Source organism: Sapajus apella, unplaced genomic scaffold, assembly GCF_009761245.1.
Source record: "Sapajus apella isolate SASKATOON/1434 unplaced genomic scaffold, GSC_monkey_1.0 scaffold12, whole genome shotgun sequence".
Classification (NCBI taxonomy): Eukaryota; Metazoa; Chordata; class Mammalia; order Primates; family Cebidae; genus Sapajus; species Sapajus apella.
The window spans coordinates 36,191,994-36,206,812 of NW_022436952.1; positions in this window are offsets into that span (position 1 = coordinate 36,191,994).

A 14,819-nucleotide genomic window follows, 5' to 3' on the forward strand; every position below is an offset into this window, starting at 1 on the left:
GAGATGAGGACAGGGTGGCCACCAGCAATTCCCAGCCTACATCCTATCAACACAGCAGCTCCCTCAGAAAAAGTATGCCTCTTTCCCCATAACTGCTGCACATGTCCCATGCCAGAGCCTCAGAACTGGCCTCCAGGCCTGGATCACATGCCTGTGTCTGAAGCCAGGGGTTGGGGTTGGCCACACCAGAACCCCAGAGATACGGGGTCAGGGAGAGGTGACCTCCTGAAGGTATCATCAGAAAAAAGAGCTATTAAGAGAGATTATCAGAAGGGGGCATGGAAAGCCAGCAGATGGCCACCTCGTACCCAGGGGGAAGTGTCAGCACCCATCCCTACCTCCAGACAATTCCACAACGGCCAGGCTATCAGGGATAGACCCCAAGCCCACATGGGCCCAAGGCTGCTGTTCTGTGACATCACAAACTCTGCCTGGTTAGTCTGATACAAGAATCAAAACAGAAAGCAAGCACTAATTGCTTCCCCACCAGTCGAGCCAAACAGAAAGCCCTTCCTGCCTGTGCTGGGCTGTCTACACCCCAAGGAAGCTGGCAGGGGAGGGAGCAGTTCCGCAGCAGCCACTCTGGCCCAGGCCCAGCGGGAATGCCTTGGAGCTGACGTGTCTGGGCTTATAGGACAACCCTCCCAGAGGGGAAGATGCCTCAGTGGGGACTGGGCCTCAGCAGTACAGACCTGATGGGAGTCCAGAGCAGAGGTGAGGACCTCAGCTTTCTAATCCACAGCCACCATCCCAACACTTCAGCCAGGGAGGACACTGTCAGGAAAGGTCATCCTCGCAGGGTCGGGTATGGAAGGCACCATCCTCAGGCTGTGACCCCAACCTCACTTCCTGAACCATGTGGTGCAGCCACCATTCACTGGGCATCTTCTTGATGCCAGGCACCGCTGAGTTCTCTCCTGAAGTGTACTGCTGGCCGGGAAGGGAAAGGCAGCCACAGCTCTTATCTCTATTCGGAAGAAGCCTAGAAAGTACACGTATTCCTGCAGGGAACTATGGTGGCCATCAAACAAATGAGGCAACAGGCTCAGAAAGCGGGGAGCTTTACCCCAGGTTCTCAGCTCAGTGATCGCCTTGATCAGACTCCCGGGCAAAGGCTTGTCCCAGCCCAATGCCAGCAGCTCCAAGCGGCTTGTCTAGCGGCTAGGCTGCTGACTGAGCTGAGGGTACTTCTGACCCAGGAAGCCAAGGCAGCTTAGGGCTATCTCCCAACCCAGATCCCCAGGGAACCTGGGCAAGAAAAGCCTCAGCTGATGCCCACTGCCCCATCTCCCACTAAGGTGCTGGCTGAATCTGCCTGTACAGCCATGTTGCTTTCTGGGAAGTGGGTTTAATGGACAGCACTGCCAAGAGTGTACACTCCACTGCAAAGGGCTGGGTGGGGAGATGGCGAGAGCCAGACTGAGGAGGGAGAGGGCCGATGCCAAGCAAGGAAGGAGCGGCCGAGTACACGGGGCCCTCCCTTCCAAAAGAAGCCCGAGGGCTGGCCCAGAGCCACTGGGCTCCGGGAAAGTGGTGTTCTGGGCTCCCAGATCCTATCTCTACTCTCCGTGAGTGAGGCAGGCTGGCCCTCTGGCTCTGCAGACCTGCCAGGGAACAGCTGACCGCTTCCTGGAGCCGACAATGCACCCATCGTTAGCTCCCTGCACTGGCTGCCTGCCCAGCCAGCCCGCAGGCCAGGCCTCTGGAGCTGAGCTTGGCAGGAAGGAGAGGGGCAGGGGCAGTCTGCTAGAGACCTGGGCACCCCCTGTAGGGCTCTGTCCCTGAGGGCTCAGACAAGCAAATCCCACGCAGGGCTGTGTTCCTTCCTAGACGCCTCTGTCTGGGCAAGGAGCAGAGAACTAGGAGGCAGAGGTTTTACCACTGCCACCTACCAGCTGGGTGCCGTGGGTCCAGCCTCTTGAGTGTTCTGAGTCTGTTCCTCATCTGTAAAATGGGGCCAAATTCCACCATGCCCACAGTTGGGGTTGGTGGCAGCAGGGCAGGCTAGGGGAAGCTGTGGGTCCAGGCTGGCTGGCAGGAGGCACAGAGCATCAGAAAACTAAGGGACAATTACTCACCCTGCTGGGCAGCCCCTACCCATGCCTCAATATACTATGATGCCCAAGCGCCCAATTATTAGTAAGCACAGAATATGCTTCTGATTGCTTAAGAGACTCACCTGAGGAACATTAAAAAAAAAAAAAAAAGACAACTGGTCGGGTGTGGTGGCTCACACCTATAATCCCAACATTTTGGGAAGCTAAGGTAGAGAATCGCTTGAGCCCAGGAGTTCACTATGTCTGGGCAACATAGTGAGACCCTATCTGTACAAAAAAAATTTTTTAAACGGCCAGGCGCCAGGCATGGTGGCTTATGCCTGTAATCCCAGAACTTTGGGAGGCTGAGGCAGGCGGATCACTTGAGCCCAGGAGTTTGAGACCAGTGTGGCCAACATGGTGAAGCCCCATCTGTACTAAAAATACAAAAGTTAGCCACACGAGGTGGTAGGTACCTGTAATCCCAGCTACTCGGGAGGCTGAGATGCAGGAATTGCTTGAATCCAGGAAGCAGACAGAGATTGCCACGAGCCAAGATCGCACCACTGCATTCTAGCCTGCACCACAGAGCAAGACTCTTTGCCCAAAGAAAACACAAAAAACCAGCCAGGTGTGGTGGCACACACCTGTGGTCCCAGGTACTTAGGAGGCTGAGGTGGGAGGATCATTTGCACGCAAGACTGGGGCTGCGGTGAGCTCAGATGGAGCCACTGCATTCCAACCTGGGTGACAGAGAGAGACCCTGTGTTGAAAAAAACAAACAAATAAAAAACGACAACAAACAAAAACACAGATACCAATCCTTGGGCCCTTTCATTCCTCAGCAATTCAGATCCAGTGGGTCTTGGGTGAGGCCAGGCATTGGCATGTTTTTAATGCTCCCAAGTGAGCTCATGTGCAGCCAGGTCAAGAAGCAATGCAGCCAGCCGCCCACTTAGAAATCAGACAGGATAAAGCCCTCATGCCCAGCATCCTCACTGACAATTTCATCAATCCTGGTTTAGAGAGACCTGGTGCTGCTCAAACACCCTCCAGCAAGATCGCTGAGCTTCCTGGCCAGAGGCCAGCAGCAGCCCACAGCACATCCTGCCTGGTAAAAAGAAAATAAAAGCTTTCTGGCCCGAGGGCACAGGGCCATTCTCAAATGGGTTATGAGCCTGACCCTTTTAAAAGTCCCAATCCTGCTAACTGGGTGGAGAAGTAAAGGCATCAATAAAAAAGGCTGGAAGGATAGATTTCATTAGCAGCCATTATCTCTAGGTATGGGCATTTATAATATAAGCCCTTTCCATCCTTTCTCTCTCTCTCTTTTTTTTTTTTTTTTTTTGAGGCAGGGTCTGGCTCTGTCACCGTGGCTCGGCTCACTGCAACCTCTACCTTCTCTACCTTGCTGGCTCAAACAATCCCCTCACCTCAGCCTCCTGAGAAGCTGGGACTACTTGTATTTTTCGTAGAGACATGGTTTCGCCATGTTGCCCAAGCTGGTCGCAAACTCCTGAGCTCAAGTGATCTGCCTACCTAGGCCTCCCAAAGTCCTGGGATTACAGGTGTGAGCCACCGAGCCCGGCCCCTTTGTATTTTTCAAATGCCCTGTAGTAGAGGGCAATACTCTTATAATTGGGAAAAAGCAGTAATAGGTTTTATATTTGACGTATTGCCTCTTTTAAAAAGTTGATGTATTATCTTTTGCAAATGTTTTGTGGTAAAGAATGAGGAACTGGCCAGGTGCAGTGGCTTGAACCTATAATCCCAACACTTTGGGAGGCTGAGGTGGGAGAACTGCTCGGGCCGGGGAGTTTGAGACCAGCCTCGGCAACATGGCAAAACCCTATCCCTACAAAAAATACAAAAATTAGCCAGGCATGGTGTTGTGTGCCTGTAGTCCCAACTACTCGGGAGCCTGAGGTGGGAGGATCGCTTGAGCCCAGGAGGTGGAGGCTGCAGTGGGCCCAGTTCAGGCCACTGGCTCCAACCTGGGTGGCAGAATAAGACCCTGTATCAAGAAGAAAAAAAAATAAAGAATAAAAAACACATGCAGGAACAAGGAGGTTCAGGGGTATGGAAGGGCAGGGCAAAGGGGACCCATGGGAGGGGATGGCTGAGGGTGGCAAATGCCAGGGAGACTGATCAGGGATGAAGGAACCTTTGCAATACCCCTTTGTCCACTAGAGGCTGTGAGAACAGGATTTCACGGGAGCCCCACCCATCCCTTACCAAGAAAGGATAAATGCTATCGTGTTTAAACTTTACCTTGGAGCTGTCCCTCACCCTGTGCAGAAAAAAGCCAAGGCTCCTGAGCAAACCCAGCCCCTTGAAAACTGTCTCTGGGAGAGCTGGTGTTGAAGTACAGCCACAGCAGCACCGGCCAGGGCCCACCAGAGCCAGGGCTGGGCTGCAGGGAAGATCGAGGCAGCTGGAGCCCTGCAAATGCTGAGCACTCATGGTCATCTCCTCCAGTAACAAGAGCTTTGGAGCTGTACCTGGGGACCTTGGAAATACCTTGAGGGTAAATTTCCCCTGCTGACCCATGAGGGCAGTGAGACATAGTGTGGACCCACTGGGGCAGGCAGAGTCCTGCTTGTCACTTCATCCATCTCCCCACCTGTCCATCATTGAAAGCCGCCAGCCCAGCCTCCGCTGGGTAGCAGAATTCTATTCCTTTGGGTTTGGTGACATTCTCGTGGCTTCGTGTTGTTGGCAAAGGCAGGCATGTTACAAATTGATTTGTTTCTGGCCGGGCATAGCGGCTCACGCTTGTAATCCCAGCACTTTGGGAGGCCGAGGCAGTGGATCACCTGAGGTCAGGAGTTCAAGACCAGGCTGGCCAACATGGTAAAACCCGATCTGTACTAAAAATACAAAAATTAGCTGGGCATAGTGGCGGGCACCTGTAATCCCAGCTGCTTGGGAGGCTGAGGCAGGAGAATCACTTGAACCTGGGAGGCAGAGGCTGTAGGGAGCTGAGATGGCGCCACGCACTCCAGTTTAGGCCACAGAGTGAGACTCAGTCTCAATAACAACAACAAAAGTATTTCTGCTTGGTGCAGTGGCTCACACCTATAGTCCCAACACTTTGGCAGGCTAAGGCAGGCAAACTGCTTGAACCCAGGAGTTTGAGACCAGCCTGGGCAACACGGTAGTAAAACCTCATCTTTACAAAAAAAACACAAAAAATTAGCTGGGCGTGGTAGTGCATGCCTGTAGTCCCAGCTACTACGGAGGCTGATGTGGGGGGATCGCTTGAGTCCTGAAGGTCAAGGCTATCGTGCGCACTCCAGGCTGGGTGACAGAGTGAGATTCTGTCTCAAAAAAAAAATAAATAAATAAGAAAATGGGTCTTAGAAAAATTCGGAATCAGCCAAGCACGGTGGCTCACACCTGTAATCCCAGCACTTTGGGAAGCTGAGATGGGTGGATAACCTGAGGTCAAGAGTTCAAGACCAGCCTGGCCAACATGGTAAAACTCCATCTCTACAAAAAATACAAAAATTAGCCAGGCGTGGTGGTGCACACACCTGTAATCCCAGCTACGCAGGAGGCTGAGGCAGGAGAATCCTCTGAACCTGGGAGGCAGGGGTTGCAATGAGTTGAGATCCCACCACTGCACTCCAGCCTGGGCGACAGAGGGAGACTCCATCTCAAAATAAATAAATAAACAAAAATAAATAAAAAGGTATTTCTGCTTCTCAACAACCCCAAGGAACTCCAAAAGCCAAAATACAGTCATGTGTCACTTAACAATGGGGATCTGCCCTGAGAAAGGCATTGTTAGGTGACTGTTACTGTGTGAACCTCACAGAATGTGCTTACATAAACCTGCTGCACACCTCGGCTAGATGGGGTAGCCCACTGCTCCTAGGCTACACACCTGTACAGCTATCTTGAATGCTATAGGCAATGAGAACACAACGGTAAGTATTTGTGTATCTAAACATAGGAAAGGTACAGTAACAACACAGTATTATAATCTTACGAGACCACCGTCCTACATGTGGTCCCTTGTTGATCAAAACACCATTAGGCAGTGCATGACTGTATCTGTGGGGTGGGCGGAACAGTGCAGGGGCAGGGGGACCTGCTGAAAATGGAGGAGATCCATGAACTGAAGGAAGGATGGAGAACGTTCAGTCAAGGAAAAGCAAGCTCCAGGGTCACAGCAGAGAGGAAAGACCCTCAATCCACTGCAATTCTAGTTTCTCTTTTTTTTCTTGAGACAGAGTCTTGGCTCACCGCAACCTTTGCCTCCTAGGTTCAAGCAATTCTCCTGCCTCAGCTTCCCGAGTAGTCGGGATTACAGGCATGTGCCACCACACCTGGCTAACTTTTGTGTCTTTAGTAGAGATGGGGTTTTGCCATGTTGGCCAGGCTGCCTTCTATTTTAAAACACAATGTAGATTCCTGCCCAGATAGATGCCTCCTCCCCTCCTGCCCCAACTTCTCAGCAAAGGTTGGAGGGCATCTTGTCCAGCCCAACAATGTTGCCTTTAACATCACTGACCTGGAAGATGACCTTCCTTGGGCACTGCACTGGAAAGCTAGGCTCTTCCAGGCCTTCACTGCACACAAACCAGGGAGTCCCTGTACTCTCCTGGGCTCTGACCTGCACAGGAGTATCTTGATGTCCAGCCCTCCCGACTCAGCCACTCCAATCCTCCACCAGAAGAGAAGATGCTAAAAATGCACGCAAACAAAATTATTTTAATAATCAGCAAGCCCCCATTCACTCTTACTTTGGAGGTACATTCCAGTCTCACCCCAGGAAGTCCTGGTCTTCCCAGAGAGGCCAGGTGGGTGAGGCGCGGGTTGCTGGCCGCTGCCCGATGCACACTGCAAGAACAATAAGGATTTTTAGGGGCATTATGACTGAGTCAGAAAACACAGCTGCCCCTGAAAGTCCCTCATTTTTCTTGCTGTCCTTGAGCACCCTCCAGATGAGGAAACAGTTGTCTGGCACACCCAGGTGAACCGAAGTGAAGCTGGTGTCCTCTCACCCAACACCGACCCCCTTGGCACAGCCCATGGGAAGATCCCCAGTGGGTGGGACAGCTGCAGGGTCTCCGGAGAGGCACAATTCTCCCCAATGCTGGGCCCAGCTGCAGCCAGCCTTGCTGCCCTCCCAAGGCATGCCCAGGAATGACCTGTGTTCCACCCAAAGCCAACTCAGAGCCCAGCGCCTCCTGCCTGCACGGAGCCACAGACCAGCATCCTGGTGGAATCCCAATGTAGAGGGCAGCCCCCAAAACTCGGGAATGTGGCAAGAACTATAGCCTATAGCCCCTGTATTCACAGGAAGGGTGTGGACCATTTTGGGGCGACAGTGATGGTCTCAGGCCTGGTGTGACACATGAACACAAGAGAGCAGCCTCCAGCCCTCTCTCCTTCAGGCAAAGAGAAGAAAACAACAGGAAGTGCCTGGGAGAGCAACCCAGGGCTGAAAACTTGGGAGAAGAGCTGCCCCGACTCTCTCCAAACTGTCTTAAATAACAACACACACGCAGAGATTCCGACAGGAATGGGCACGGGAGCTCTGGGTTCCACTTCTCCCCAGCAGTCACGGCCTTGGTTACCCTGTCTGTAAAATGGGCCTGGAAGGAGCTAAGCCCCCACCACCCTCTCTCCCATTTCACAGGGAAAGCCAAAGAGGAAATGACACTTTCAGCTCGGTCACAGAAAGCAAAGGGGCTGGAGGAGGCTGCAACCTGTGAGAAACCTTGTGCCCTGGGGTGCTGCCGAATGGATCTCGGGCCGGCCCTCCAGCTCTCTGCCATATCCCACCCCTCCCCCCTCGGCAGAAGGGCAACAGCTTCACACTGGTCCGAGTGGGAAGGCAGGTCCTCCCGATACCCTACTATGAAAATGGCCTACAGTGGGCAACAAAGACAAGTGTGAAGGCCTCTGGAATCTTCTAGGTGGTTTTCGGATTCAAATCAACAAGTTGTCAGGCTCTGCTGGGAAGTACAGGCTGGAAGAAACCAAGGTTGGGAGAGACGGGTGGTGAGAAAGTAGCCAAAAAGAAGGGAAGAGGCTGGTGGCCAATTTGTTTTTCTTGTGGGATGATTTTTTTAAAAAAGCTTCCAGAATCAGAGACTTGTAGAGGATTCTCCTTAATGGGACAATCCCTTCTGCGCCCAGGCCCAGGTGAGCCTCCAGGGCAGCAGAGAGTCAACCCCTGCACCAGGGCCCAGACCGGGAAATCCCATAGGGAATAAGCCCCTGCATGAGCCTCCCACCTGTGGAATGTCACCCATCAACAGGAAGCGTGTCCCGTGAGGCCAGGCCACTTTGCCCAAGGCCCCAGCACAGCTGGAATCTGTCCATCCTGGCACGGCACCTGCTCTTTGGGGGTCTGATCATCGGTCCCACTGTCCGTGTAGGAAACTCAGCCTCTCAGAACACAGGTGGCCCCCGCTGCGGTGAAAACACATCCCCACGAAAGACAGCCAGCCTGCCCTGGCACCACTACCTGCTAACTTGCTGTGTGACCTGAGCCTGTGTAAATTACTTGGCTTCTCAGCCCCAGCTCTCCTATCTGTAAATAGGAACAGTAAGCCCCACTTGGAAGGGCAACGTAAGGACCGAAAGAAAGCAAAGTGTGTGGCAGGCTCCTACCAAAACGCATCCCCTCAGACCCCAAGGGCAGGGGCTGGGCCATACAGAATTCTTCCCGTCTGGGAAGTGGGCCAGGTCAGGGTGCCAGCCCATGCCTCACTGCACCCTGAGCACCGACACTGCACCTTCTCCCCCATGTGTCATGCTCCTTCCAGTTCAGACTGCAAGGAAATGTGCCTTCTACCCCAACTGCCCAGCTCCAGCCTCAGCCCTCTCAAACTGCCACTCTGGAACCTGTCATCCACCTGGAGCTTTCTGCCCTAACCAAGATCACAGACATAGTCTCCACCAACAAAGAGGAACCCAAGCAGCCCCCCACGCCAGGCTCTGCATCATCTGAACCACTGAATAACACACCCGCATCACGTTTTGCCCGCCAAGAAGCCCGGGTCTGCACCGCCTTCGCCGCCATGCTGAGCTGCTCCTGCTGCCTGGCACACCTTACCCCACGCGGTGCCGTGCAGTCAGCGGACAAGACCTAGCTCACCACTCACTAGCCTTGGGCCAGCAAGTTAGCCCTCGAGGGCTTTGGTCTGCTCCTGGGTGAGTCTGGAGGACTGAATGGGTTCATTCATGGAAAAGGCTTAGAACTGTGCCTGGCACAAAGCGTTCAATCAAGATTAGCTATTATTACCATTCCTGCTTTGTTCTTCAAGACTCAGCTCACCTCTTCTGGGTGACCTTCTTTGACCCCAGCCTCTCCCTGGGTCACAGCACCTTCTTTCTCCCCATTCCCCTATCCCAAAGCTCATCACACTGTGCTTTACATACTGGTCCAGCCCACCAGAGCACACCCCTGGGACCACCTGCATCACAATCACATACACTTATGAACACACCCTACTTCCCAGGTCTACCAACAGGCCCTGGAATCTGCATTGTTAACAGGCTCCTCCTGTAATTATCCCCAGTTTAAGAACCACTGCTCTGGCACCTGCCACCTACCTGGAGCTTTCTGCCCTAACCCAGATCACAGCCATATTCTCCACGAGCAAAGCAAAACCCAAGTCCCCATACCTGACGGTACAGGCAGTGTTTGGCCCAGAAACAAAAGAGCTTGGTCCAAAAACAAGGAGGTGGGGTCAGGAGAGAGCTGCCCTGACAATGGCTGGCGGATCCCCTCGCACATGCTGGGTACATGACAGGGACCCATCTGGGCTTAGCTTTGACAGCATAGCTAACCCCTCACCAATCACACCAGCCACTTAGTTCCATGCGCCTTCCCCGAGTGCTCACTCTCCATGGGCCTGGGCTGGGCACATGCTGACAACTGAGGCGCATCATGTGCCACGTGGCAATGAGGGCCGGTCAGGGTGATGTCCCAGCAAGACCGATGGGATGAAGTCACCACCCAGCTTTGCATTTTCTAACTATGGTTGATACAGACCCACGACCCTCGATTCAAAATTCTCAACTCAGAAAAATACTCTGGATACCCAAAGTTGTTTTTGTCACTGAGTGGGAAAATCTGACCCTAACTGACTTGAGACTCTTAAGAGTCTATATTTATCCTGGGGAGTGTGAACAATCATACTCACCCTTCTTCTGCGGGCTGCCACCAGGCCTTACCAGGGAGCTGCAGAGTGAGGAGGCTCCACTCTGAACAGAGCCCCTGAAGTACCAGCAACCCACAAAACCATGAGAGAAAAAAAGGCAAAGCCAACTAGATAGCAGCCCTTGTTTGGAATCTGCTTTAGGAAAAAAAAAAAAAAAAAAAAAAACAACAACTCAAAACATCTACCAGCCCTAGGAAAGAAGGCAAAAGGCAAAAGTCCCAAATGAAGGCAGAGGGCAAAAGTCCCAAAATGTCTTGGGAGAGAAACCGCCTACAAAGAGAAGGTGCTGGGCACATACAGGGACCCACTGCCTCTCTCGGATGTGGGGGCCTGTGGCAGGGGCTGGCTGAGAGGGTCTTGCCTTGAAGCTTAGAAAGCCCAGGACTTCTTTGAGTTGGGGCCAAACATCCCTGATGAGGACTGAGGGGCTGGAAGTGGGGAAGGACAGGGGCGTTCCGGCATACAGACTAGAGGAGTGGGCTCTGCAGGGTCCCGCCCACCCCAGCCAGTCTTACCAAGGCAGCCCACTACAGAGGTGGGAGTCAGAGGGCCTGGCTGGATTTAAGTTTCTGATGCAGTGAGAAGCCGTCTTGGCCCCGCCCTTGCTGGACATTCCAGGGCTGGGATGAACAAGCCAGGAGAACTGAAATTCATCCATCAGAGCTGCTGGGTTTACGATAACCAACCTCTCTCTGCCAGAAATTCTTTTGCTAAGAACACATCAGCTCTGAAACGCTCATTCTCAGCCCCTCATTCCCCTTATACCTCACAAACCCACCTGGCTCCCTAGCAGCAGCCCCGCCTGGCCCAAGGCTACCAGCCAGCAGGCCCTGGGGCTTGGCTCTGCCCCTAAAACTCAGTGGGTGGAGGCCTGAGTGAGTAGCCCTTGGCAAGGCTGGACCTGGGCCCAACTGGAGATGTCCACACAAAAAAACAGTCCTGCTACCGAGGCCAGTCCGGTGACAGCAGCGCCTGCTTTCCGTATTGTTTCCAGACCATCTGGAGGAGCCAAGCAAGGGGTGGGTACTGACTTTAGAGCTACCTCTTTTATCTCTCTGAGGCAACGCCACTTGGCCTGGGGTGGGGAACAAGACGAGCAGACCAGGCAGACAGACAGCAAGGCTAAAGTCTGAGGAAGAAAACAGGATGTTTAAGGGTGCATTTATCATCTTGACAAGGCATCAGCAAACTCCAGCCAAAGGGCCATCCTAGTCTACCACCTGTTTTCATAAAGGTTTTTTTTTTTGTTTTTGAGATGGAGTCTCACTCTGTCACCCAGGTTGGAGTGCAGTGGCACAATCTCGGCTCACTGCAACCTCCACCTCCCAGGTTTAAGCGATTCTCCTGCCTCAGCCTCCCGAGTAGCTGAGATTACAGGTGCCCGCCCATCATGTCCAGCTAATTTTTGTATTTTTAGTAGAGACGGGGTTTCACCATGTTAGCCAGGATGGTCTTGATCTCCTGACCTCATGATCCAACTGCCTCTACCTCCCAAAGTGTTGAGATTACAGGCATAAGCCACTATGCCCAGCTAACTTTTGTGTTTTTAGTAGAGATGGGGTTTCACCATGTTGGCTAGACTGGCCTTAAACTCCTGACCTTTGGTGATCTGGCTGTCTCGACTTCCAAAACTGTTGGGATTACAGGTATGAGCCACCTCACCTGGCTCTCATAAAGTTTTATTAGAACATAGATATACTCATTCATTGATGTAGTCACAACAACAACAGAACAGAATCTGCTGCTGAAAGATCTTCGCTTGGCACCTGGTGAAGGAAAGCCTCTGAGGGTCATGGGGACAGCCAAGTCACCTGCCCTGGTTGAGGTGCATCTGTTTGGGCATCGTACCCACTGGTCAGCTGGACCCTCATTCGGCTTACAGGCTCCTCCTGTAGCTGAAGGGAACAGGGGCCCTGGCCGGTGGGATGGCGGGGGAGCGTCCGGGGACTATGAACACACAGCTGCTGTCGCCTTAAGTAAATGCTACTCCAGGGCTACAGTCTCTTACTCCAAACCTTCAGGCCAGATGTGTTCCAGAACTTTTCAGGTTTTAGAATGGGAATGTGGTAACTATGCCCCATATCATGTAACACCCCAGCAGGGCAGCACTCATAATCAAACATATTAATATCTCTGCAGAGAAACTCATGAATATTCACAGTCCCCAGGATAAATATGGACTCCAACAGTCTCAAGTCAGTTTGGGTCAGGTTTTCCCACTCAATTAGTGACAAAAACAACTTTTAGTATCCAGAGTTTTCTTGTGTTCAGAATTATGAACAAAGGATGGTGGGCCTGCATCAACCAAAGTTACAAAACCCAAAAGCTGGGTCCTGACTTCATCCCCTTGGTCTTTTTTTTTTTTTTTTGAGATGGAGTTTCGCTCTTGTTGCCCAGGCTGGAGTGCAATGGTGAGACCTTGGCTCACTGCAACCTCCGCTTGCAGGGTTCAAGTGATTCTCCTGCCTCAGCCTCCCAAGTAGCTGGGATTACAGGCATGCGCCACCATGCCTGGCTAATTTTTTTTTTAGTAGAGACAGGGTTTCTCCATGTTGGTCAGGCTGGTTTCGAACTCCCGACCTCAGGTGATCTTCCCGCCTCTGCCTCCCAAAGTGCTGGGATTACAGGCGTGAGCCACCGCGCCCAGCCATCCCCTTGGTCTTAGTGGGACATTACCCTGGCCCCCTGCCAGACAGTCCTCATTGCCACCTGGCACATAGAAAGCACACACAAGGCACGTTTTCAATGTGTTCTGAATGAATTCAGATCACCAGAATTTTTTTTCCGCTAAAGAACAGCTACTAATATGACTGATGAAAATGTAGAAAAATAGTATTTAATGCCAACCCCTGTCTGCCTGCTTCATTACCAGGAACAGAGAAAAACCAACATAAATGAATAATTCTTCCAACTCCACTTGCCCAGAACAAGGAAAAGAAACTGCTTTCTGGTCACTGTTGCTGCCTGATGGGCAGGCACACTAGGTTTTTGGGGGAGCAGGTGAGTGGGTGGAGCTGAAACTTAAAAGACCCATTATTTTTCTCCCCTGTGTACTTCCTTTGAGTCTCCCTGTGGCCAGAGTTCCATTTGGAAATCTAAAATAATTTATCTCATCACAAATTCCTAACAGCTAATTAGAAAAATGTACTAATTGGATAATCTGGTTTCAGATGTTCTAATTATACTCCTTTGGGGGGAAAGGCAACATATACATATATATATAACTTAATATCACTTCTTCCGAAAAGAGTAAAGTATCTTCCAAAAAGCCTAAAGTAGGCCGCACATGGTGGCTCACACCTGTAATCCCAGCACTTTGGGAGGCTGAGGTGGAAGGGCTGCTTGAGCCCAGGAGTTTGAGACCAGCCTGGGCAACATTGTGAGACTCCCATTTCTATATTTTTTTTAAAAAAATCTACAGTATAGGCTGGGCGCGGTGGCTCAAGCCTGTAATCCCAGCACTTTGGGAGGCCAAGGTGGGTGGATCACGAGGTCAAGAGATCGAGACCATCCTGGTCAACATGGTGAAACCCCGTCTCTACTAAAAATACAAAAAATTAGCTGGGCATGGTGGTGCGTGCCTGTAATCCCAGCTACTCAGGAGGCTGAGGCAGGAGAACTGCCTGAACCCAGGAGGCGGAGGTTGCAGTGAGCCGAGATCGCGCCATTGCACTCCAGCCTGGGTAACATGAGTGAAACTCCGTCTCAAAAAAAAAAAAAAAAAAAAACTTTCTACAGTATAAAGGTGAAAAAGCATCATTAAGATATTAGTGACACTGCAAAAGTATTTTAATACATGTTATTTATAAACAGATAAACCATGCCCTAAAAAATACAGTTTTTTTGCATTAGGGGATATCTGAAAAGATATTTTGGTGATAACTCCCAGCAGATGTTTGGGACTTCAACGGATTTTCCCCATTTTTAATGCAACACAGTTTTAGCATTCTGAAATGTCATACCCTCCATTTCTTAATAGAGTAACTCTTACAAACGACTACCAGAAATTTCCTTATTGCCAGAGATTTCTAAACCCCAAATTGGGAAAGAGGTTCTTGATTCCATTGGTGATTTCAACCTCTCCTGGGCATGCAGCAGATTTCTGGGACAGATCTGACTCCGTGATTGGGAAACACTTTTGGCCTGCCTAACAACACGGTCTTGGGGTAAGAAGGCAAGAGGGCAGCTGGTGGGAGGGGGTGTCCCTGTGACAGCGTCCCAGGCCGGTCATCCCTCTCATGCCTGGAAGAACTGTCAGTCAGTGTCTTGAGCCCGGCACACCTTCCCAATGAGCTGAAAGCTGCCCGTGAGACCCAGGGCTCTATGTAGTCAGGGCTGACTGCCCCTCAAAGGGAGGCGATGAGGAGGAGGCCGAGAACTGCCACCTGCAAACACCAGCGCCTGCAGCTCTGCCACCCTGGTGGAGGCCCCACTGCTGACCACAACTCCTTTTGGAGAGGACGAAGGAATCCTCTGGGGGCACTTTCTCCCACCCTCGGCTGGACACATGCTACCCGTCTGACAAATTATCAACCATGCTGGGCACACGTGGCCTGGACGACACAGGACTGCAGAGAACACCAGGGGTTGCCGCTGC